The following is a 23,334-nucleotide window of genomic DNA, read 5'->3' on the forward strand; positions in this document are numbered from 1 at the left end:
AAAGATATAGGAATAGAAACGCCTCAGGATGAAAGCATCAAAAATGAGGTAAACAAGATTAGGTGTTCAGGGCAGAAATGCCCCCCCCCAACTTAGTACAATAGCAGAAAGCTGCTTTCACAGGATGGAAGGACTAAAATAGGTAAATAGGTAAATAGGGCTATGGACCACAGCAGGGTGAAATTGCTAGGAGTAGAGCTAATTAGCAAAAGAAAGGGGCCTTGTTGACCCAGAGGTAGCATGCTCTGTCTTTTTTGTCCCCTAGGCCAGTTTAGGTAAACAGAGGTTGCACCTCATGTCTGCTGTAAACAACCTTCTGCCCAGCACCAGAATTTTGTTTTGTATTGACCCACACCCCTTACACTGCATATCTTCAAAACCCCTTTCTCCCATGCCCATGAGTTAATGTTCACAGTTTCGTTGTCTCTTTGTGCAGGTCGATCACTCTTATAAGTCTTCTGATCCTAATAAAAACGGAGCAAGGACGCTTACTCGGGGCTCTTGTCTCCTCCCAGACATTAGCCTCTCTTGCCTTTCAATCCTGTGTCTGCTCTCTTGCTGGACAAGAGAGAACTCCAGACCCAGAGTCTACAACAACCTTTATTGCTCTTTTAGGAAATTCCAAGGGTGTTAGGAGCTCTGGGCCTCGAACAGGGATGAAGCCCAAATATATCTTTCTTATTATAAATCACAATATCACACTCTCCAAAATAAAAAACAAAATTCATATTTCCTTCCACTTTCTCTTCTGACTTCCCCAGTTGTGTCAGTGATTGGTACTGTACTAGTGATGCAAATCTCAAAATCTTGTAGTAACCTTTGCTTCCTCATTCCATTGGAAATTCAAATTCTGTTGCCAACTATCCTTGAGTCCCTCAGTGTCATCTCTTCCTTCCCATTTTTTACTGTTAGTGACTGCACTTTTTGTCCTCCTTACTTTATGCATAGATGATTTCAATTACCTCTTCTTGGAATCTTCACTGCACATTGTCTCTCTTCCTCCTATTTTACCTTACTCCTCTGCCAGGTTACTAGGAATCTACAATGTTTTCTTACTATCTATTGGACTAAGAGAGAAAAATTTTAAATAAAATCCCCTAATAACTAGTTCCACTTGCTAAACAAGTTTCTCATCACCTTTCTCCAAGCTACACTCTGTTCATGTTATACCTGACTTGCTTTGTGACATTGTTATGTTTTCTTCCATTTCTCTGAAAGCCCTTCTCCACTCTCAAGTGAAACCTCTTAGACCAGTCATTCTCACATTTTAGTGCTTCTCAGAATTACCTGGAGGTCTTGTTAAAACACAGATCACTAGTCTCTATCCCCATAGTTTCTGCTTCAGAAGTCACTAATTTGCATTTCTCACAAGTACACAGGTGATGCTGATGCTGCCAATCAGGGACCATGCTTTGAGAATCACTGACTTAGACCAATAGCTCTCAGTCCTGGGTCCACATTAGAATCACCTGGTGTAGTGGGCTGCTGTGATGCTTTGCCCAAATCTTCCTCCCAGGATTAAGACCTTTATTTCCTCCAGATGCTGGGGATGTTGGTTGCTGATGGTTCACAACTGTATTCCGCTCTGAGAATTGCCCTTGCACATACTCTTTGTAACTACCAACCCAGATCAGGATTAACACACACACACACACACACACACACACACACACCCACCCCACACATCTCTAACTACCTAGAAAGTTCTGCTGTGCTCCTTCTCAGTCATCAAAAGATAACTTGGATTGCCATGATTAGATTTACCTGTTGAAATTTTAATAATTATTCAATATATACTCTTCTGTCTCTGGCTTCTTCCACTCAGTAAAATTTGAGATTCACCCATTTTGTTCTGTGTGTAGGTAGTTTTTCTTTTATTGTGTGTAGTATTGTATCAGTGTACCACAATTTATTTACCTATTCTCCTATTGAGGGACATTTGTATTGTTTCCAGTTCTTGAATATATTCATTGCTAATATATATCTTCATCCAGTCTGTGGTTTGTATTTTAACTCTTTAATGATTGTAAAATCTTGACTTCATTGAAGTCCAAATTTTTTATGGTTATCTTTTTTGTCTTCTTCATGAACTCTTTGCCTATACCTGAGGTTTAAAAAGATGATACCCAGAATCTACTCCAGATAAATTAAATCAAGATTATATGTATTTTTAAAAATCCCCTCAGATGATTCTAATGCACAGCTACATTTGCAAGCCACTGACTCAGGCCATGAGCTTCCAGAACTTAGAGATAGTGACTTACTTATCTCTGTTTATAGAGCCCAGCACCCACTGCCTTACGTGATGGTGCTTGATAACCCCTCATATTTGATGAACTTACTCCGTCTTTCCCAGGTCATCTCAAATTTTATCTTCTCTATGAAATTCTTCCCTCTATATGACTCCCAATGACATTGTCTTTCTCAGACTAGTTTGCTCTATTAGTATTTCCCAATTGTTTAAGTATTTGTATCTTCTGTCTGTAAACAGTTTGCAAAGCTGTTAGTAAAGAGAACATTCAGGGGGAACCTTGTTCTCTCTCCCTCCTGTTTCTCTGGGGGAGATTAGCCTCCAATCTCTGGAAGAAACTGTTTTGGAGCATTATCTCCACTTCCTTTCTCCATCCTCTCATTTCTGCTCTCTCCGGGGTTCTCTCCCACAAGAAGTAACCAATGTGCTTGGTGAAATGGAGAGAGTCCAATGGACATCCCAATCCAAGGAGAGTTGGACATTGAAACCCAGGATTTTTCTATTCATTTTATTCCCCTAGCTGCTGCAAACATTAGTAAGAATGTCAGGGCTCTCTCATGGCCTCTTTCTCTATGTAACTAGTCAACTAAACTTCTCCATCTGCAACTGATTAAGGAAGTTATATTCATACAGAGCCCTGGGTTCAGTCTGTCAAAGGATGATGCGACCCTCACTCAATACATGAACTAAAACAATAAAACTGAACTGATTGCTGATCGTAGTAAAGAAAGCACATAGTAAAGGAAGTACTGGAGGGTACTTTTGGTTTAGAGTTTTCTGACATTTAAAAACAACGTAACCATGTCCTTAATATGAAGAAAACTTAAATGAAACCTTACTGTAACCTAAGAGCTAGCAGCAATCCCCCTCCTTTGGTCTAGGACACAGTGGGAGAGCAGATGTTTCCGTTTTACATTCTTGTTCAGGTGGTTAAGCGGAAGCTGCTCTTTGCTGTCCCTGATCTCCTGCGTTGATTCTGGTGATGCCTTGCACCACAGTTCTGTTTGCCACCGGTCACCTGGTCACAGCTCAGGGCACAGGCCCTGGTGGGATGTGATGCCCTTGACTGGGCCCAGGTTGGGGAGGAGAATGGGTGACAGTAAGTGTTTATTCCACTGCACTGTTCCTTTAGCTTCTGGAGCACCAGCATGCCGGTGGTCACATGTTCAGGCTTTGAGCAGATAGAAGTTAACCTTTTCCAAAAAAAAAAAAAAAAAAAGGAGGTTAGAGTGGAAGAGAGCCAAAGCATAAGAGACTGTTAAAAACTGAGAACAAACTGAGGGTTGATGGGGGGTGGGAGGGAGGGCAGGGTGGGGGATGGGTATTGAGGAGGGCACCTTTTGGGATGAGCACTGGGTGTTGTATGGAAACCAATTTGACAATAAACTTCATATATTGAAAAAAAAAAAAAAGAAATGCTCTAATGGAAAAAAAAAAAAAAAAGAAGAAGTTAACCTTTTCCAGAGTCCAAAGGGAAAAGCACAGTAAAGGCAAAATCTCTCTGCCGGCTTCCCTTGAATTCTATTCTAGCTTCCTTTTTGGCTCCCCTGCCCTCACATTACTCCTGTTTACCTGTGCTTCCACTGTCTTTTTAAGGAGATCCCTCAGTCACCCTCAGGCATTAACCTGGTGCCAGGGTCAGCCTCTCTCTCCAGTCCTCAGTTCCTGACGTCTGAATCAGCTGGTTCAGGTCCAGACCGTCACAAATTTCAATGTGCTTATAACTCACTCAGAATCTTGTGAAAAGGCAGCTTCTAATTCATGAAGTCTTGGGAGGGGTTTGAAAGTTTGTAACAAGTCCCTGCTGATGCTCTCACCCGGTTGACCTGCCACCATGGTTTGAATAGGGAAGTTCTTGTAACACAGTAGGGAAGGGTTCATGAGGACAAACAGGGAAGGCAGATGACATGATTAAATTCCAAGACACATCATGCGGATTTGGCACTTAAAGTGGAGTGGGCGCTGGGCTTGGGCCCTGCACACCACGTCCCCTTTGTGACCTCATCTGTGCGCTGCAGGCTTCAGGGCTGCTTTATGATTTTAGTGGGCTACAGACATGTTTGCCTTTGTGGATTCCTTCTTCCATAAAAAAAAAAAAAAAAGTTAGAAATTATATTTTATGATTGTGCTGGTACAAAGATGAATTAATCCAGGCTGAATTCATTATTGTATATAGTAATCTATATATATTTTCTTATATTTAAAGAAATGAAAATTAAAACTTTTCTGTGGGGCCCTAAAAGTATCATGGGCCTTAAGCACTGTGCCTACTATGTCTAACAAAGAAGCCAACCCCGGTGGGCCTGCCTGACAGACATCTGCCATGAGAAAAGTACTTCTTAGAGACAGAGCCGTTTAAATGTTAAGGGATAAAAATATTTTCTAACTGTCTTAAATTTGCAAAGCATCACCTTTCTGTGGCACTACATTAATATTCAGGACAAGAATTAATTCAATTTGTTCATTCCCCTCCCTGCTGCTTTCCAGATTGTGCTCATTTGGATTTGTCATGAATTAAAGAAAAGGATATAATATTTTAATGGCTATGGCCTTAATTACAAAAAGAGGAGCTTTGAGACTCTTACTCCAGGAAGAACTTGATTACATTTTTAGTCAAGGGCCTGTAGTTCCGCTCTGTCTCCACCTACAGGTATTTTGTTCTTACAGTTCTGAAAATACATAAAACAGAGGCAATGGGAGCCACACTGGTTGAAGTGGGAGGCCTGGGGCCCTGCTGGCACATCTTCTCCTCCATCCCTCCTGGGGAGCCTACAGCTCTGCACAAGCCAGTTTAGAGCCCGACAACTGAATCCCCTACCACACCCACCCCCCCACCTTACACATAAGGAACCAGAGAGCCAGAGAGTGTGATTGTGTCCTCTGTTTTTTAAATCATAAACTTTGATGTGTTTCCAGGTATTAGAACTAGCCTGCCTATTCTAGAATTAGAAAAGAACTAGCCTGCCTATTAGCTTGGAATACTTGGCCTTCCTTCCAGACTGAATAGTTAGTCACTTTGCTACTCTGAATGGTTTTGATCCCAGAACCACACCCTGATTTCCTGGAGAAAAAAAGAAAGGCCGGAATAGAATTGTCAAGGCAAACAATGTCCTACTACCCAGGAAGAGATAATAATAGCACACAGGTACTTAGAACAACGTGGGTCAGGCCTGGTTCTAAACACTTGACACATGTTAACTCTACATGATTTTACACGGCAGTGCTATGAGGCGAGTGCCATCTTGTCCATGTCCAAGGGAGATCTTCTGCATTTTGTACAGAGTCCCTGGCTTTTCAGATGGAGTTAGGCCATGGTCCCAGTCAGTCTGCCTCCAGAGTCTGTCTTTTAACCACTGTGCTATGGAGAGAGTCCTAAAAGTTCCCATCCCAGTATTGACATTTTTTATTTTAGAAAACACTTATTTCCTTAATTTTTCATTTGGCTTTTCCATTCTCCAAGAATTGAGAATTTTTTTTTTTGAGTGTGGGGGGGCACAAGTGAGTGAGGGGCAGAGAGAGAGAATCCCAGGAGGAGCAAAGAAAGAGAGGAGAAGGAGAGAGAGAGAGAGAGAGAGAGAGAGAGAGAGAGAGAGAGAGAAGTGGGGCTCATGCTTACTCTATGCAGAGTCCTTGCTCACCCGAAGCGGGGCTTGAGCTTACTAACCATGACATCATGACCTGAGCTGAAGTCAGATGCTTAACGACCAAGCCACCCACATGCCCTAGAATTGAGGAATTTTTAACATCCTTCCATGGCTAGTGATATTGCTCACGTATTAGCTCAAAATCCATCTGCAGACAAGAACTTCAGATCATGATCTTATTCCTCAGTTTTGTGCTTATGGAGAGCAACTGTGATATAGAACAGTCTTGGGGGCTCAGGGAGAAGCTCCTGCCAGCTGCTGTGAGTTCAGAGAGTGAACCAGGGTAAAGCTGGGTCCTCAGAGTTCTTGCTGTCTGTCACCCCACAGCCTTCCCCACCCAGGCACACTTTCCATGCCTGGATGCTATGTCTGCATCTCAGCAGTTGGACCAATTAGTCAAGCCTCATCCCTGCCCAGGTAGCTGTGCAATACACAGAGCTCCTGTCACCACTGAGATTGACAGTTTTCTAGCTGGGAAGCAGTTGAGTGTTCAGAAAATAGTTTCTGGAGCCAAGCTGCTTAAATTCAATGCTCATCCTATTCCTTACTAGCTTGGAGGTGTTGAAGAAGTGGTTTAATTCATCTGTGCCTCAGTTTTCTTATCAACAAAATGGAAATAATTATAGTACCTACCATTTAGCTGTTGTGAAGAAATCAATGAGATAATACATGTAAAGCATGTAAAACAGTGCCTGCTTCATAGTAAATAACTAATAAATAATAACATTTGTTACGATGAAATGGTTGGCAGCAGGAGAGAAGATAAAGTGACTTTGTATTGTCATTTGAACATATCTTAAGACTAAAATTCTCGAGGTATCCGTCACCACTCTAGTGGACCCCCCCTTTCATTCTATCGTCAAATGAACAGGATTTCTCAGACTCAGAATAAAAGCCCTGATCCACACATGTCCCTTACAGTCAGGTGGGGACAAAGCAGGGCCGAATATGCAACACAAACGTCCTGGGAGTCGTCAAACTCACTCATGCCCCATGAGGCCAACTCATCTATGTCTGTTAATCATAATAGTCTGGGTTATATTGCCAAATCACCTCTGATTCACTGGTTTCACCTCTAACCAGTAGAAAACCTGTGTTCAACTCCATGAACAGACACTCCTCCTTCTTGGCTTAGTTTATCCCTCATCTTAGCTTGTTGTTTTCGGTTCCTGACTTTGTCCTGTCTTGTCTGAGATTCTGTACCACTCCTAAACAATTTCCTTTCACATCTTGGCCTCCCTGTCTTACTTTCTTTTCTTGCAAACAATTTTTATTGTGGAAAATACCACACATAAAACGATACTGTGAACACTGTGCTATGCCTCTCAGTCCCATTCACAAATGAAAGACTTAGTCCCAGTTGCTAGGAGCTCGGCCAGCAAGAAGTCCTCAGCTGTAAGCCTCCTGTGCAGATGGCCGTGGCTGAAGAGAGCGCTTTGCTCATGGTCAAGACCTTTTCCCAAGGGTGGCTTATATCCAATGACTGTAGGTATACAAAAACCAGACCCATCACCAAATCAGGACAACTCAGAAGGGCCATTCCAGCTTCAAAACTCTCTATGTGGTTGCTTGTGACCTTCACTGAGACCCAGTCTGGTCCTGCTTTCTTCAGTTCCCTTCCATAGGTGTGCTGATTCTAAGAACACTCCCAAATAAACCTCTTACATGGTAATCTCCCATCTCAGAGGCTGCTTCCCCGGGATCTCAACTTGTGACAGATGTGCACAACATTCATATAGTTTAAAGAACAATAAAATAGGCGTTCATGTACCCTCCATCCAGCTAAAGATAAAGAATATTTTACCAGTACTTTGAAGCCCACTGTGTACCCCCTGCACTCTAACCCTAGGTAATTACCATCCTGATTCTGGGGGCAAAAATTAAGAAGAGCCGCAAAAACTTGACACAGAAGAGTTTCGAGAGCAAAGCTGGGCTGGGGTGAGTTGTGAATGGACAAATGTCATTGAACAATATTACTAACTGCAAGCAGGTGGGAGAACTCGGAAGCCTACCTTTGTGCGGATGCTGGGGCAGTGGAAGTTGGCAAGTGAGGAGAGCTAATTCACACTCAGATAGAAGGGAACTCATTTGGGAGAGGAGCTGGAGGTCAAAACCAGGAGACCTGAGGCAAGGTGCTGAGGGTGGGACTTTGCATAGATTGGATGTCTCCTCCATCCTCTTCCTATCCACGTAAACATGTTTAATTAATCACAGCTGCATCTACACATCCTTGAAAAACAGTGATATAAAGAACATATAAACATATGTTTATAGTATACATCTGTCCTTAAGCAAGATTGTTTTGTGCCTGTCAATGCTTCCCAAACTTTTATGCAGAAGGAAGTATATATTACTTTGAAATTTAAATTGTATTTTTTACCCACCCCATAACTAGTGTTCCAGTAAAATTGCCATGTGGCTTCATTTACCTGCCTGTGCATTGCTACTGACCCTAAGGGTTATACACATACTGTGTGAGAAATAGAGGCATATGAATTAGGGGAACTCTTACCATTATTTAGGGCCTTCTGAGGAGGATTCTACAAACCACAAATTGGGATCACTGTGGGGTAATCAGATTAGGGAAATAATATATGAAATGAAACTATGCTAATGTGTCATTTTTCCCAGCTTATACTAATTTTCAAATTAATATTTCAAAAAGATTCTGAGTAATATAATGGCCAGGCCAAATCAGAAGGGGAGATGTTTAGGTGGATAGACTTTTATTTAAAGAATAAGCTTTTAATTTTAGAATAGTTTTAGATTTACAGAAAGATTACCAAGAAAGTACAGAGCTCCCACATACCCCATACCAAGTTTCCCATGTTATTAACATCTTACATTATTAGTATATGTGTGACAACTAATAAACCAACATTGATTTATTATTTTTAAGTAAAGTCTATGCTTTATTCAGATTTTCTGAAAAAAATTTTTTAAGAAAGAGAGAGTGAGAGAGTGTGGGGGGGGGCGTAAGGGGGGAGGGGCAGAGGGAGAAAGAGAGAGACTCTTAGGCAGTTTCCATGCTCAGTGTGGAGCCCGCTGTGAAGCTTGATCCCATGACCCTCTGACCCACCCAGGTGCCCCTGGATTTCCTCAATTTTTATCTGATATTCTTTTTCTGTTCTAAGATCTCACCTTAGAACAACAAGTAAATTATGTTTACTCAATCCCTATCTTCCTACAAATCAAACCACTCAACAAACTGCACAGACTAATGGGACGAATCATTTCTAGGGTGGCAAAGTTCTATGATGATCCTCAGGAGCATTGTGATAAAGGCCAGAAAGGTGACTAACAGTTAATTGTGAGGAGAGTAGAACCTTTGGGGGAATAACGGACAGTTTCACTACAGTGATGTTTCCTTTGAAAGTTTTGGCTTTCTATTAAATAGTTGATATCAAAATGAAGAGCGTTACTAATTCAAGAAGGGAATCTATCCTTGAGGAAGAACATGAAGAACAAAAGCTTTTCAGAGACTTTCTATATGTGTAAAAATCTGTATGTATCTGTCCTAAAGCATTCTGTTATATACTATGACCTTCAAAGACCTTTGAAGACTCTTGGCTATGGTAAACGACTCATACTGCCTGGATTCAGATATTTGGCTCCATCACCTATTTGGGGCAAGTTCCTTAATCTCTGTGAGACTTAGTTTATTCATCTGTAAGATGGGATAATAAGAGTAGGCTAAAAAACAAAATTGTCCTTCTTATAGGTTATGAACAGTCAATTAGCAGCAATTTCCTACATTAAATCTGACAATTTCTACTTCAAAAGGTTCTTGAGAGGATTACTTGAGATAACGACAGGCTTAGAACATACTTGGGACTCAGTGGAGACTCAATATACACCAGCCATGATTAACATATACTATTTTCTTCTTCTCTGCAAGTTTTGAATATGTAACATGACAATTTAGAAAAACTACGCTCATCATGATTAAACCCATGGATGGTAGGCCCACTTCTTGCTATAGTCAAATATACAATGAGTTTAACTTAGTCCTGCCTGAAGTCAAGGGAGCAGATCAAATCAGGGCCTGGAAAGGAGAGAGAGTGGCACAGTGCTTCGTGGCACGATTTGAGGAGCACTAAAAGATTTCTCTCACCCAAAACATTTCCCGGCATATCCTGACCATCTGAACATCTTCAACATTTGTTCTTTTATACTTAGCATTGCATCTGCTAGTGTCCACTTAAGCAATCCAGATAGCTTACTTATATAAACGTATGCACATAACAAGACACTGGGGGGAGAAATTCACCACAGAACAGATTGGGTGAGGTGAAGATGAGCAGTGTAAAGACCCAAGTCAAAGTTTTCACTTGTGAAGACTGCATCAAGACAGCTTTGGGCAAGACTATTCTCAAGAGGTCCTCCATCTTATGGTACTTTGAATTCGTTGTATAAATACATTTTGTGGAATAGGAAGGAAGAAAGAAGAAAGGACAAACTGGTTTACATGCTCCTCTGGCTCCTACATGCCGTTGTTCACTTCCTGAAGTGAGAACAGAGGACAGCTTTCCTCTTCTCTCCTCCCCTTTCCTTTCAGTTTTCTCTAGCAAGAATATTCCTATTATTTCAGCCTTAGTATTTCTCTTTTGCCTCTTTCTCCACCTTCCTACTAATTATTATGTATTGGTTCACGCATGACATTTTTGGTATAATTAAGTACCTAAATTATTCCTTAGAAGTAAAGTGAAGTAAGAACAAAGAAGAAAAAGCACACCTAATTAGGCAAAGAGCAAGCTGGAGTTGTCTGGAGAAGGAGCGCGTTCTCAGAGCGCCATTTGATGTCACTCATTTTTCTTCCTCTCCCCACTTACTTCTGCCTAAGCACTGCTTCCCTACTGAAATAGGAGTTTACTAACTACTTTATAACCTGTAGCCAATACCACACTACTGGTCTTTTCTTCTTATACATATGACTTTTCTTTGCAACACGGGCCCCGGCTACCAGCTGCCAGTGCGTCAAGTTAGGTAACAGGCTCCTGGAGTCCTGTGTCCTCAAGCAGATAAAGCTTCCTCAGACACCATGAAGTCCTGTGCTCTGCCACTTGGCAGCGGTGTGACCTTGGGCAAGTTACTTAATGTCCTTGTACCTCAGTTTTCCTTATGCATATGTTAAATCGGGGCAATAAAGTACCTCCTTTATGGGGGATTTTAATGAGAAAATAACTGTCAAGCACTCAATAAATGTTAACAATGACTGGGATGATTATGATAATGATAATGATGAAGGAAATATTCACGGGGCCACTTACATAAATTTTCAACTATATGTCTTAATTTGTCTGGTTCTCCAGAGTGTCAGTGGAAAGAATTTGCTTCATGGCCATATTTGGTGTTCAGTCATAGAGAGAAATATTTGATGTATTCACAGGAGGATGGGTTTAGGGAAGCCAGATTAAAGGAAGGGCAATGGGCCATCTGAAATAAAATTCCTCATCAAGAAGTAGAGAGTCTGTTACATTTAGAGTACTTAGGTCAAAGTCCGAGTTAGAAGGTAGAAAGAGGTTCCAAATACAGTGTGTGGCTGCATGTGAACCCACCCTGACTCAGTGTCAACCTTGCCAGGCTGCAAAGTAAGAAAGAATTATATCTTTGGGAATCCAAAAAATTCTGCTGTAGGAACTCCTCTAAAGAGCTTGACAGGAAAAAAGGGCAGGAAGCATTAATCAGTCATTGCCTCCTGGGAGCTCATAGTCAAATATAGACATACAAGAATGGGACACACAGATAGAACCAAAGAATTATAAATGTATCAAGTATTTATCCACTTACATGATGTGTTAATCAAAAGTAAAGGTACTTTAGAAATGGATCCCATAAGATTAATGCCATAAGATTACCTAGTAGATATTAGTTTTAGTTAAGGTAAAAGACAAATGTCAGCTTGCATTTAAAAGTGGCAAGGTTTGTGGGATAAATTTATTTTAGATCTTGGGACAATTTTACTTTAGGTCTTGGCCTATTTTAGATTCCACTGGAGGCTGGATCAAAGGAAAGGATCTTGGTTGTTGTGGGAGTTTCATTGTGTCCCTCAAAAAGATATGTTGATGTCCTAGCACCAGCACCAGTGATTATAACTTTAATTGGAAATGAGGTCTCTGGAGATGCAATTGAGTTAAGGTGGGGTCATTAGGGTAGCTCCTAAACCAGGATGATTGGTGTCCTTATAAGAAAAGGAAAATGTTATGTGAAGAAAGATACACAGGGAAAGACCACATAATGATAGACACAGAGATGGAACAATGTAGCTGGAAACAAAGGACCACCAGAGGCTGGGAAGAGGCAGGAAAGGATTCTGCTTAGTCTTGGAACATGTACCTGCTTACACCTTGATTTCAAACTGTAGGAAAATACATTTCTGTTTTAAGTCACTCAGTTTGTGGTACTTTATGGCAGCCCTAAAAAAGTAAATACTGAGAGATTTACTTATTACATCAGTAATAAGTATTGGTACCATCAATTTACTATTGTGAAGTAGTTTTCTTATATATATAATATATATTATATATATATATTATGCATCTTATATATAATTATATATAATATATATATTTGTTATGTATCATATTATATATGTATTATTATATATGTAATTTATTACAAAGCAGGTTTTTTTCCAGGTAGCTAGTAATAGCTTCTTTAAACCTTTAATGTGCCTTTATAAATAAAAGCTTTAGTAGGTAGTTACTCTTAATAACAATATTAGAATCTATTCTGTATCTAGCAACAAGAATTTATTTAATCTAACAACTTCTTGCTGGTCAGCCCTCAATCTCTCCACTTCCTGCCTCCAACATTGCCACTTGTTTCTACCTCAGGGATGATGGGTCCTCATGGCCCTTCTAACCTACCATTCTGATCTTGTAGCATTTCCGTTGACTTCATGCTGTTCTTACTGGAGTCTGTTGGATATGGGGTCTATTCCACTCTGGTACAGTTAAAGAACTCTGTGTTTTACATTGTTTCTTACATTTCTGCTGGCAAAACATTTCAATACTGTGGTTTCCCCCCCTAATTCTGACATTTTAGTAGGAAATCTTGTTTTTTTGAGACTTTTCTCACATGTTTCATTAAAAATGCAAGTGCAGGGGCGCCTGGGTGGCTCAGTAGGTTGAGCGGCTGGCTTCGGATCAGGTCATGATCTCGCGGTCCGTGAGTTCGAGCCCCGCGTCAGGCTCTGTGCTGACAGCTCAGAGCCTGGAGCCTGTTTCAGATTCTGTGTCTCCCTCTCTCTGCCCCTCCCCCATTCATGCTCTGTCTCTCTCTGTCTCAAAAATAAGTAAACGTTAAAAAAATTAAAAAAAAAATTCAAGTGCAGGGTGGTCTTGTCTGGTAAGACTCACAGGAGACACTACACCTGAAGCCCGCCCCAGCTAGGAGCCTCATATAGTGCTTTGAGTCCACGATGTTTTTGTAGCTCATTAGCTCAGGAGTTCTCACTTGGTCACTGCAAGCTAAGCACAAAACAAAGACTGCTTTTCTGTGGGGACTGAGCCCCAGAGAGTCCTGAGGTTGAAGCCTAACTCTCGCCCAGTGTCCTTTAGGAAGCCTTTGCTCTGGTTCCTTCTAGTGCAACTTTAACCACCACATCATTATGCCAACACCAGGGCCTGCCTTAGTCAAAAGCAGACTGAATTTTGCTTCTAGTTCTGTCCTTCCCTTTTCGGGCTTTTCTATCAACAACTTCCTATTTCTTATCCTTCTGACCTCTTGGGGAATGCTCTCTCTTTGAAAATCTGACAAACCAGTAGAACCAACCGAGTAATGAGAATTAATTTTTTCATGGAAGAAACTTTCCTACGTGCTTTTTAACAGGGGTTTTATAAAGATGATATGCTAATTTTAGTGGTAGGTAGGATCGGCCTTAAGAGAAAGGGAAGATTGTTTTGCTTTCTTTTGAGCAGCAGAGGCCTTATAGTACAGTTTCGATGTATATCCTATTTTAGTCTTTCACATATTTTTAGAGAATACAAGCCAAAAAAAAAAAAAAAGAGGCTTATGTTTATAGTGTACTTCTACTGTTAACACTGACTGCAGTCCAACAGTTCTAGCGGTTATTAGCGTTCATGGTATTTTCAGGCCCCACCAAAAGAACATCAAGCTTTTCCCTTTCTTTCAGCATCTGCTCGGTTGCTCTGTATTTCCAAGGACTATTAAAAGAACTGATTTGTATATTTGGTTCAGGAATTCCAAAATAACCTAGAGCTCTCATAATAAGCAGACTGCTGGCTTTTTTTTTTTTTTTTTAATCAAAGCAATTATAAGATGCATGACAAATATTTTGTTAACTGGCCATTTTCAAAGGGACAAATGGAGGGAAGAGGCACAGGGGTGACAAAAAGTTCTCAAAACTGTGATTTCCAAGTTTCTGAGCTTTGACCTAAATTGTTAAGCAGGGTTTCAGAATACACTTGACCTCTGAACAGTACATGTTTGAACTGTGCGGGTCCACTTATACGTGGATTTTTTATAGTATAATATTGTAAATGTATTTTCTTTTCCTTATGATTTTCCCTTTTAAAAATTTTTTTTTAACGCTTATTCACTTTTTTGAAAGAGAGACAGAGTGTGAGCAGGGCAGGGGCAGAAAGAGAGGGAGACACAGAATCTGAAGCAGGCTCCAGGCTCTGAGCTGCCAGCACAGAGCCTGATGTGGGGTTTGAACTCACGAACTGTGAGATCATGACCTGAGTCGAAGTCGGACGCTTAACCGACTGAGCCACCCAGGTGCCCCTTCCTTATGATTTTCTTAATAACATTTCTTTTCTCTAGCTTACTTTATTGTAAGGATACAGTATATAATAATACAACATGAAATAATGTGTGAATCCACTGTCTATGTTATCGGTAAGGCTTCCAGTCAACAGTAGACTATTAATAAACTTTTCAGGAAGTCAACTTATACATGGGTTTTCCATTGTGTAGGGGTTGGCTCTCCTAACCCCCGCCTTATTCACGGCTTAACTGTATGTAATTTTTATTCTTCCGTCATTCCTTTCTAGTAAATGCTGAAGAGTAATAGTGTACAACCTGCTTTTAAAATAATGATTTGGATATACAACTTATTGTTTATAATGTATGTTTGTTAAGTGGCTGAATACATTGTCTTTAGTTTCTTTATTTTTCTTTATCAACAAATGTTTACTAATGACACTTAATTATATTCCAGGCAAAGTGCTAGAGATGCAAAGATAAAACATAGTTCCTGTTATTGAGCTGACAATATGTATCAAGCTAATTAATAATTGCCACATAGCTTGAAAAGTAACAAAAGTATGTATTTGTTAAAGGGACAGTACAGCAAAAAAAGGACCAATGTGGATTTGATAGACTGGAGAGGATCTTGCAGAAGAGGAGGTCGCTGAGTTGAGTACTGAAGGAAGATTATGATTTTAACACACAGATGGGAGTGGTACGGCGATGGAAAGGCATCTCTAGCAGAAGGAACAGTCTACACCAGAGCAAAGAAGTGAAAGTTGGAGAACATTTAAAAGTCATTTTGGACTGGACTGACATCTGAGGAAGTCATGAACTGTGATGCTCATAGAAGGCAGGGGGATCCAGTCCCAGGGTACCTTTCTCCATCTTACTTAGGAGTCTGTAGAAAAGGCAGAATCTCTGAAAGCTATTAACAGAAATGCGTATGTTATGAGAAGTGGATATTGGATTTAAGAATGGTGACACCAGAGGGGGTAGACCAAGTAGGAGACTATTTAGTGTTAAGGTAAAACATGATGAGAGCCTGAGGTAAGGCAGTCAACACGGGCAGGAGAAGATGAGGTAAAAATAAGAGATGTTTAAAAGAGAACATTTAATAACTAGTTGAGCCTTGGGAAATACTGACATTTGAAATGTGGGTGAAGCAGAGAATGAGAGGAGAAGGCATTTAGATAAAGTAGAAGGAATGGGCCAAGGAGTGAAAGCTGAACCAAGTAGAAGACGGTATTCCATAACACCCAAGTCTCAGTTTGTACATAGGCAGAACAATAGTAAGTGGTGTTCATTCACTCACTCTTTGACACATATTCTTGGGTTTCTATTGTGTGTCAGGTTCTGTCTACATTCTAAGGACACAGGGATGAATAAAAGAGATCAGACTTTGCTTTCCTAGAGCCTATAATCAAATGGAGGGGAGACAGATAATACAGAAGTAAACACACAGATGAACAATAATTTGAAATAGTTATAAATCACCAAAGGAAAAGAAAGCAGGGTTATGTGACAGAGCATGACTGAGGGGATGAGTGCTATTTTAGACTAGGTGATCAGGAAAGGCCTTGCAGAACGATGATAAGGGGTCAGCCAAGAAAAGATCTGAGGCAAGGGGTTCCAGGTGGAGGATATAGCTAGGGCAAGATTCTGAAGGGAAAACACATGCAGAGGAGAGAAGGAAACCTGGTGAGGCGGTTGGTAGTGTGCTAAAGGTGTGAGTAGAATGAGATGGGTTGGAGCAGAAGCTGAAGCTCCATCATGGAAACCTCAATGAACCATGGTAAACAACTTGGACTTTTTTCTAGATGCGATGGGAAGCTTTTGGAAGATTTTAGACATGAAAGTGACATGGCCTGATTTATGTTTCTAAAAGCTCACTCTGGCTACAATGGAAGAATGGATTGTAGTGGAGTCTTGGAGACCATTTGAGCAGTAGTCCAGGTAAGAAACAACTGTGGCCTGGTCTTGGGGTTTGGCAGCGCAGACGAAACAGATTGTGGATATATTTTGGAAATGGAGTCATTAGCATGTTCTGAAGGGTGATTTTGGTAGAGTACCACTGGGTGGATGGTGATGCACTTTTACTAAGATGGTAGAGGACTTGAATGGGAGAGGTCAAGAGTTCTATTTTTCATTTGTTAAACCTAAGGTGCTTATCACATGAAGATGTCAAGTGAGTAGCTGCATATGTGAATTTGGAATTCAAGGGAAGATGTAAATTTGGAATATTGTAGATGTATAGATGTATTTAAAACCACAGGACTGGATATTACTTTGGAAGGAGTGAGGCCACAAAAGAAATGGTGCTCCAGGACCAAACCTGAGATAATTGGATTTGAGCTGGGAAAAAAGATCCAACAAAGGAGACTGAGAAGGAGTTTGCTGTGACATAGATAGAACCAGGATGGTATGGTGTCACTGAAGTCACAAGAAGAAAGCTAACCACTGAGGGAGGAGTGATCACCTGGGTCAAATGCCATGAAGATGTGGTACAAAATGAGGACAGACTTAATGCCACTGGTGACTTTGATAAAAGGAGATCCAGTGGAATGGACAGATAAGAAACTTGATTGGAGGGGCGCCTGGGTAGGTCAGTCAGTTAAGTGTCTGACTTTGGCTCTGGTCATGATCTTGCACTTCGTGAGTTCGAGCCCTGCTTCAGGCTCTGTGCTGACAGCTCGGAGCCTGGAGCCTGCTCCGGAGTCTGTGTCTCCCTCTCTCTCTGTCTCTGACCCTCCCCCACTCATGCTCGCTCTCTCTCTGTCTCTCTCTGTCTCTCAAGAATCAACATTAAAAAAAATTAAGAAAAAAAAAGAAACTTGATTAGAGTGAATTGAGAAAATGAAGTGTGGACATACAGGTTGGGTCTTTTAAGATATTCTAACAGTACAAGGAAGAAGAGAAATGTGATGTTGCTAATGTTTTCTGAACACTATCTTGTGCTAGGCATTTCTGCATACAGTATTTATAATTCTCACAACAATTCTACAAAGTAGGTATTTTAATTTTCACTGTTTAGATAATTAAATGGAAGGTGAGGGTGCCTGGGTGGCTCAGTCAGTTAAGTATCTGACTTTGACTCAGGTTATGATCTCACAGTTAGTGGGTTCAAGCCCTGCTTCAGGTGCTTGAGCCCTGCTTTGGGTGAACAATGCTTCTTTCCCTCTGTTTCTCTGTCTCAGTTCCTCGTGGGATTCCCTCTTCCTCTCTCTCTCTCTGCCCTTGTTCACTTGTACCCCTCCCCCCGCCCATAAAAAAAGAGGAAGATGAAAAGGATAAGAAATGTCCTGAAAGCCACAGAGCCTCATTCCATTGCTCCATAGTTCTACCATAGTAGCAGATCACCCCACTGATGTGATTTTCCAGAGATGCCCTCTGGATTTCTGACCAGAAATAGTTTTCCTGAGGGATTAAAAAAATCCATTCTTGAAAGTTTTTCAGACTTCTTTGTTATTAAAATGTCAATAACCAAGGGAAAGGTAACATCAAATAGTTCATAATGTGGATTCCTATTATTTTAAGTACTATTGATAAGCTCATTACATCCCAATTTTTCTCTTCAAAACGTTCCTTTGTGCTCTGGAATCATACTTCCAACTTGACATTTAAAAAAAAAAGTTTATTTATTGATTTTGATAGAGAGGGAGTGGGAGAGCACATGCAAGCATGCATGGGGAAGGGCAGAGAGAGAAAGGAATAGAGAGAATACCACGCAGGCTCCACACTGTCAGCGTGGAGGCCGATGCAGGGCTTGTTTTCAAAAATGGTGAGATCATGACCTGAGCTGAAATCAAGAGTCCGACGCCTAACCGACTGAGCCACCCATATACCCCCAACTTGACATTTAAATGGCTTACAGGCACTTAAAAATCAACATATGCCAATATATCTTGACTTCCACAACCCCTCTTCCAATTTCCCATCCTGTCAGTTGTCTGTTGCAGAAATCTGGTAGTCATCTCCTAATTCTCTCTTTGCTTACCCCTCACATCAGATCTGTCAAGCTGTGTTGGTTCTGCCTTTAAGAGAGACTTTAAATCTGTCTGCCTGTCCCCATCTTCCGCATCTTTACTGCTACCCCAATCAAAGTGGATCCCTCCCACTCATCATCTCACTATGACTCTTGGTTTCATTCTGGCACTTAGCTCATGTTATTATCATTTGTTTAATTTTTTTGTTTGCTTACTTTCTGTTTATGCCTCCTTCTAGGATGTCAGTTCCATAAGGCAGGGGCTTTATTTTGATTACTGTTGTATCCCCAGTGTTCACCACAATTAGCACAATGTTAGGTACATGGGAGATGCTCAATAAACATATAGGCACTTGAATGAAAGGTTTAAGGAGCAGGTAATTTCCCCGTGGGTGGCAGGCACTGAAGGGAAAGAAACAGCCCCCGTCTAGTGTGGCTGAAAAATAAAATGACAAAACCCGTGGTCATCAACGTCAGGCTCTCCCAGAACATGGGGGTGAGGGAATCTGAGGCACCAAGGTAACTGGGGCCATCTCCCTGCCAGTGATATCCTTTCCTTCTCTGACTCTGGGTTAAGTTGTACATGGCAGTTCTCTGACAGGGCAGTAAAACACACAATAGCTTGTTGGTTGGTAGTTTGCAAAGCACATTAGGTGTGCTACTTAGATGGCCTGTGAGACAGGGAATAGGTTTTACAGGAGGGAAGAATGAAGGATAAGCGACTATGTTGTCGAGTGGATAAGGGCTGAAACCAGTGTGGGACCTATAGCCCTGACTCTTCGCAGTCCACATGCTACACTCACATTTTCTACCAAAAGGACATCATACCTAGCTTCAAAGTGCAACAGTGTTGTAGGGTCAATGCCAGGCGACTTGCCTAAGTGTCAATCTTTCTATTAAAAAGGGACATCTACTTTAAAATTTCACTTAGAATTCATCTTTCTCATTTCTGAGAACCAGGAAAAAACCCTGAAAACTGTAATGATTTATCACTTACTGAGACTTGTGCATATAATGATCTCACTCTTCAAAATGACCTGGGGAAATAGGTAGAAGAGGTTTATTACCCTCATATTTGAGATAAGTTATCTGAGTCTTAGGAAGAAAAGGGCTCAAGGTTATCCACTTATGGAACGTTGATTAAAAGCTTGGGTTCTTAGAGGAACACCGTCTATGTTTGATTCCTGGTTTGGCTGTTTATTAGCTATGTAATCTTGGGCAAGTTCCCTAAGTCTCTGTGTCCATTTTCCTCATTTATAAAATGGGGGCAATAATAGCATGTACCTCATCAGGTTATTGTGAGAATCATATGTGTTAATCCATGGAAAGCATTTTGTATCATGTGTGGCACAAGGTAATTCCTCAATAAATGCTGGCTATTAAAAAGTGACTAAGCCAGCCCTTGGGTCCCGTTCTTCCAGCTGCGACTTGGTGGTCTTCCTATCGTTCAAGTTAGACCCAATCTTAGAAAAGCAAGTTGAAATCATTTTCTTTTGAAATGCTCTTTCAAGGAGCATCTGAGGCCAAGGATGTCTTGTTTAGATTCTTACTTAACTCATAACTGTATTGCAGAGCACAGGTCAGAACTTAATGTTGCTTCATCTTATGAAATCCCCGCAGAGAATGTTTTGGCAGAGCGTATGCTGAACATCACAGTATCAACATAAAGAGTTGCCCTTTTCCATTTTCATTTTTTTTCTCCAGAATTTCAGACATGGGACAGATGTGGTCATGCCTTTTTGGTTTTTTTTTGTTTGTTTGTTTTGTTTTTTTAAAAATTTTTTAACGTTTATTTTTATTTTTGAGACAGAGAGACAGCATGAACGGGGGAAGGTCAGAGAGAGAGGGAGACACAGAATCTGAAACGGGCTCCAGGCTCTGAGCTGTCAGCACAGAGCCCGACACGGGGCTGGAACTCACGGACCGCGAGATCGTGACCTGAGCCGAAGTCGGAGGCTTAACCAACTGAGCCACCCAGGCGCCCCTGTGGTCATGCCTTTTTGATTTGACACATGCTTGGACTTATTATGTGTCTAAGGAGAAATCTTTCAATTTCATATGTTTAATGTAATGTGATATTAGAGGATGCATCAATTATCTATTGCTTTTTCTGTCTTTTTAGGACTGTGTCACAGAATAAAAGGCAGGTATATTAGATTACATGTATATTTTGGACAGCATGGTTTGTAATGTTAAACAAAACAAAACAGAAAACTTGAAAACAACCCTAATGCCCATGAAGAGGGGAATGATTACATGAAATTTTAAATACCCTTTTTACAGAAAATTAGGCAACAAAAAGACTGAGTTACAAGCTGGAGGAATACCTGTGACATACTGCTAAGTGAAAACAAATCCTGTCGCAGATTATGTCCTTAGCATGATCCTATCTTTATTGAAAAACCCTAAAATCAACGTAAATGTATATCTTTCTATGAGTATGAAGAGGCATGAGAATATGGGGGTGAGAGAATCTGTTGGAACACACTAGTAGTAGTGGGAGGGATTGTTAGCCTGCAAGAATGTGAGCTTTTATAAAATTACTTCGTGACATTAATCGGCACACAGGCATATGTTGCTTATGAAATAAAAAGTCTATTAAGAACAGATTTTTAAAAGTGTTTTTCTTTAGCAGTGGCCACTTCATACATTGAATCTCCCAAAACCCATTGATTTTGAGGAAGCATATTGATAAGATGTCTCGAGGCACCCAATAGCGAAGCTGTTTGTCCTGTTTAGGAATCAAACCTCTAACCTTGGTCTCAACAGCACAAAGCTCCAACTGAACTAGTCCCCCTTGCTTACTATATAATCATAGCAAACACAGAATCAGCTTACAAATTATACAGACGTTTGCTGATATAGGATCATATACCTCCTCAACAAACCATGATTTAATTATGTTAGCCTTTTAATCCATACAAATGATCATACTTGGATTTCAGTATAGTGCAAAGCTGGAATGATAAAATCTGAACACTAAAAAAATCTGAATCTCAGATATAACAAATGCAATTGCTTTTTTCCCACTGATTTACCACTTTTCTTTAAAATGTGTGTTTGATGTCATTTAAACCATATCTGCTATTGTCACAACCGCCTATAGGTTTCAGATTAGTAAAGTCTTTGAAATATGAGTCTGCTCAGCAGAAAGGAATCTGTAGCACTTGGTATAAAGATTATAATCTTTGGCCTTCCTGTGGCAAGATTTACAACTGTGACCTTAGGCTCTATTTCTTTTGGAGTGTAGTCACTTTCAGTTACCAGTGATGATAGCTTTGAGTTACTGGGTCAGCGTGAATTGCCTAATATAATGTCAGATTCGTGCTTCCCAAGGGCTGGGCAGTATTAGGGACACGAAACAAAGTGAATTTTAATGTCTACAGAAGGCAGTGCTCTGATATATGAGCCACCCCAGTAACAGGGAATTTCCACGGCAAGAGATTTTAACACCAGTTCCTAACCTCTTCCATCCTATTCATCCTTTAAGTCATGAAATGTTATGACTTTACTTTTCATTAGGTGAAATAGTCTGAAACAGTTAAAGAGATGAAAAGAGAGAATTAAAAGCTAGCTCTACTTCAGGGCCTTTTCCTAGAATGTTAAAAAGAGGGGGTTGTATCAGGGATGATGCAAAGCTGAGAATAAGGTCTTCCCATTCTGTTGACTTATCACAATCTAGAAGTGGAACTGAAACCCTTCTCACAATGCAGTTTCAAAATTAATATTTTGTTTGTCTAAAATCCAGATCTATCTCCGAATGGAAAGCAGTAAAAGTAGTTTGAGAATTTGGTTCTGACTAGTCAGACGTTGACTAGTTTTCAACAGGAGAAAATTGCAAACATAAATGCCTACCTTTCTTTGATATGCTGCATTAAAAAATGTTGTCGACACTAGATGGCACTCTAGCGTTGCTTTTCTTGTATGTTCCTCCAGGTCCAAGGTCCTTCAACATTAATTCCCTCCTTTAAAAAGAGCAAACATGCTATTTAAACAAAGGTCCCGGTAGTTGCTCTGTAGTTCTGTTTTTATATTTATAGTCATGTAATCAATATGTTGGAAGAGTAATTAATTTTTAACCTCAATCCGTAGGGAGATCAAATGTTAGTGGAGTTAATGGATGGAACAGGCTTCATTATTCTAAAGTAACACTAATGATAAGGCAGAGAAGAAAGAGAAGGGTTGTAAACAATTGTGCCATCAAATACAAGCATAAAGCAACAGTGCAACGTGACCGCAGGATGCTGACCTATTGTCACTCTCCTTCAGTACAGCTGTAGTTTCTGCTCTAGTCACCTAGACTACTTGAAATAGTCACTTCACTGAGCTTCTAAAATATGTCCTCTTCCAACCAATGCTGTTGGAGTTACTACTCCAAATAAGAGTTCTGATCTTGTTGCCCCTGTTTTGAAAGCCTTTTGTCCTTCCCCATTTCCCAACACCTTAAAGGCCTTTCACGATTTGAGTCCTCTACACTCCTGGAGCATGCATGCTCCTTAGCTCCGGGAGTGCCATGCAATTCTTTTATTCATGACATTTTTTTTTGCAGTGCTGTGTAGCTGACCATATGCTACGTTTTTACAAGAGAGGCAGCCGCCTTGTGCAGCATTCGTATTGCATCACATCCAGCGGCACAGAGTGTTCTGGATGGGTCACACCCAGGACAGGAGTGGGGTGGCATGACCCATGCTGAGGGACTGGAAGCCAAAAAGGACAAAGAACTCACTTTTATCCTGATT

The 23,334-nt window shown here is 40.6% G+C and overlaps 1 long non-coding RNA gene across 1 annotated transcript; it reads right to left on the reverse strand.

Annotated features, from left to right (window-relative positions):
• Positions 1-1,729: 1,729 nt before the first annotated feature.
• Positions 1,730-22,595, reverse strand: LOC131508391 (uncharacterized). The gene is made up of 3 exons (XR_009259990.1): positions 22,451-22,595; positions 7,908-8,124; positions 1,730-3,444 (listed from the first exon to the last, which is right to left on the reverse strand). It is a non-coding gene; the product is annotated as an uncharacterized LOC131508391 (long non-coding RNA).
• Positions 22,596-23,334: the final 739 nt, after the last annotated feature.

The sequence above is a fragment of the Neofelis nebulosa genome, chromosome 4, assembly GCF_028018385.1.
Source record: "Neofelis nebulosa isolate mNeoNeb1 chromosome 4, mNeoNeb1.pri, whole genome shotgun sequence".
NCBI classification, from domain to species: domain Eukaryota; kingdom Metazoa; phylum Chordata; class Mammalia; order Carnivora; family Felidae; genus Neofelis; species Neofelis nebulosa.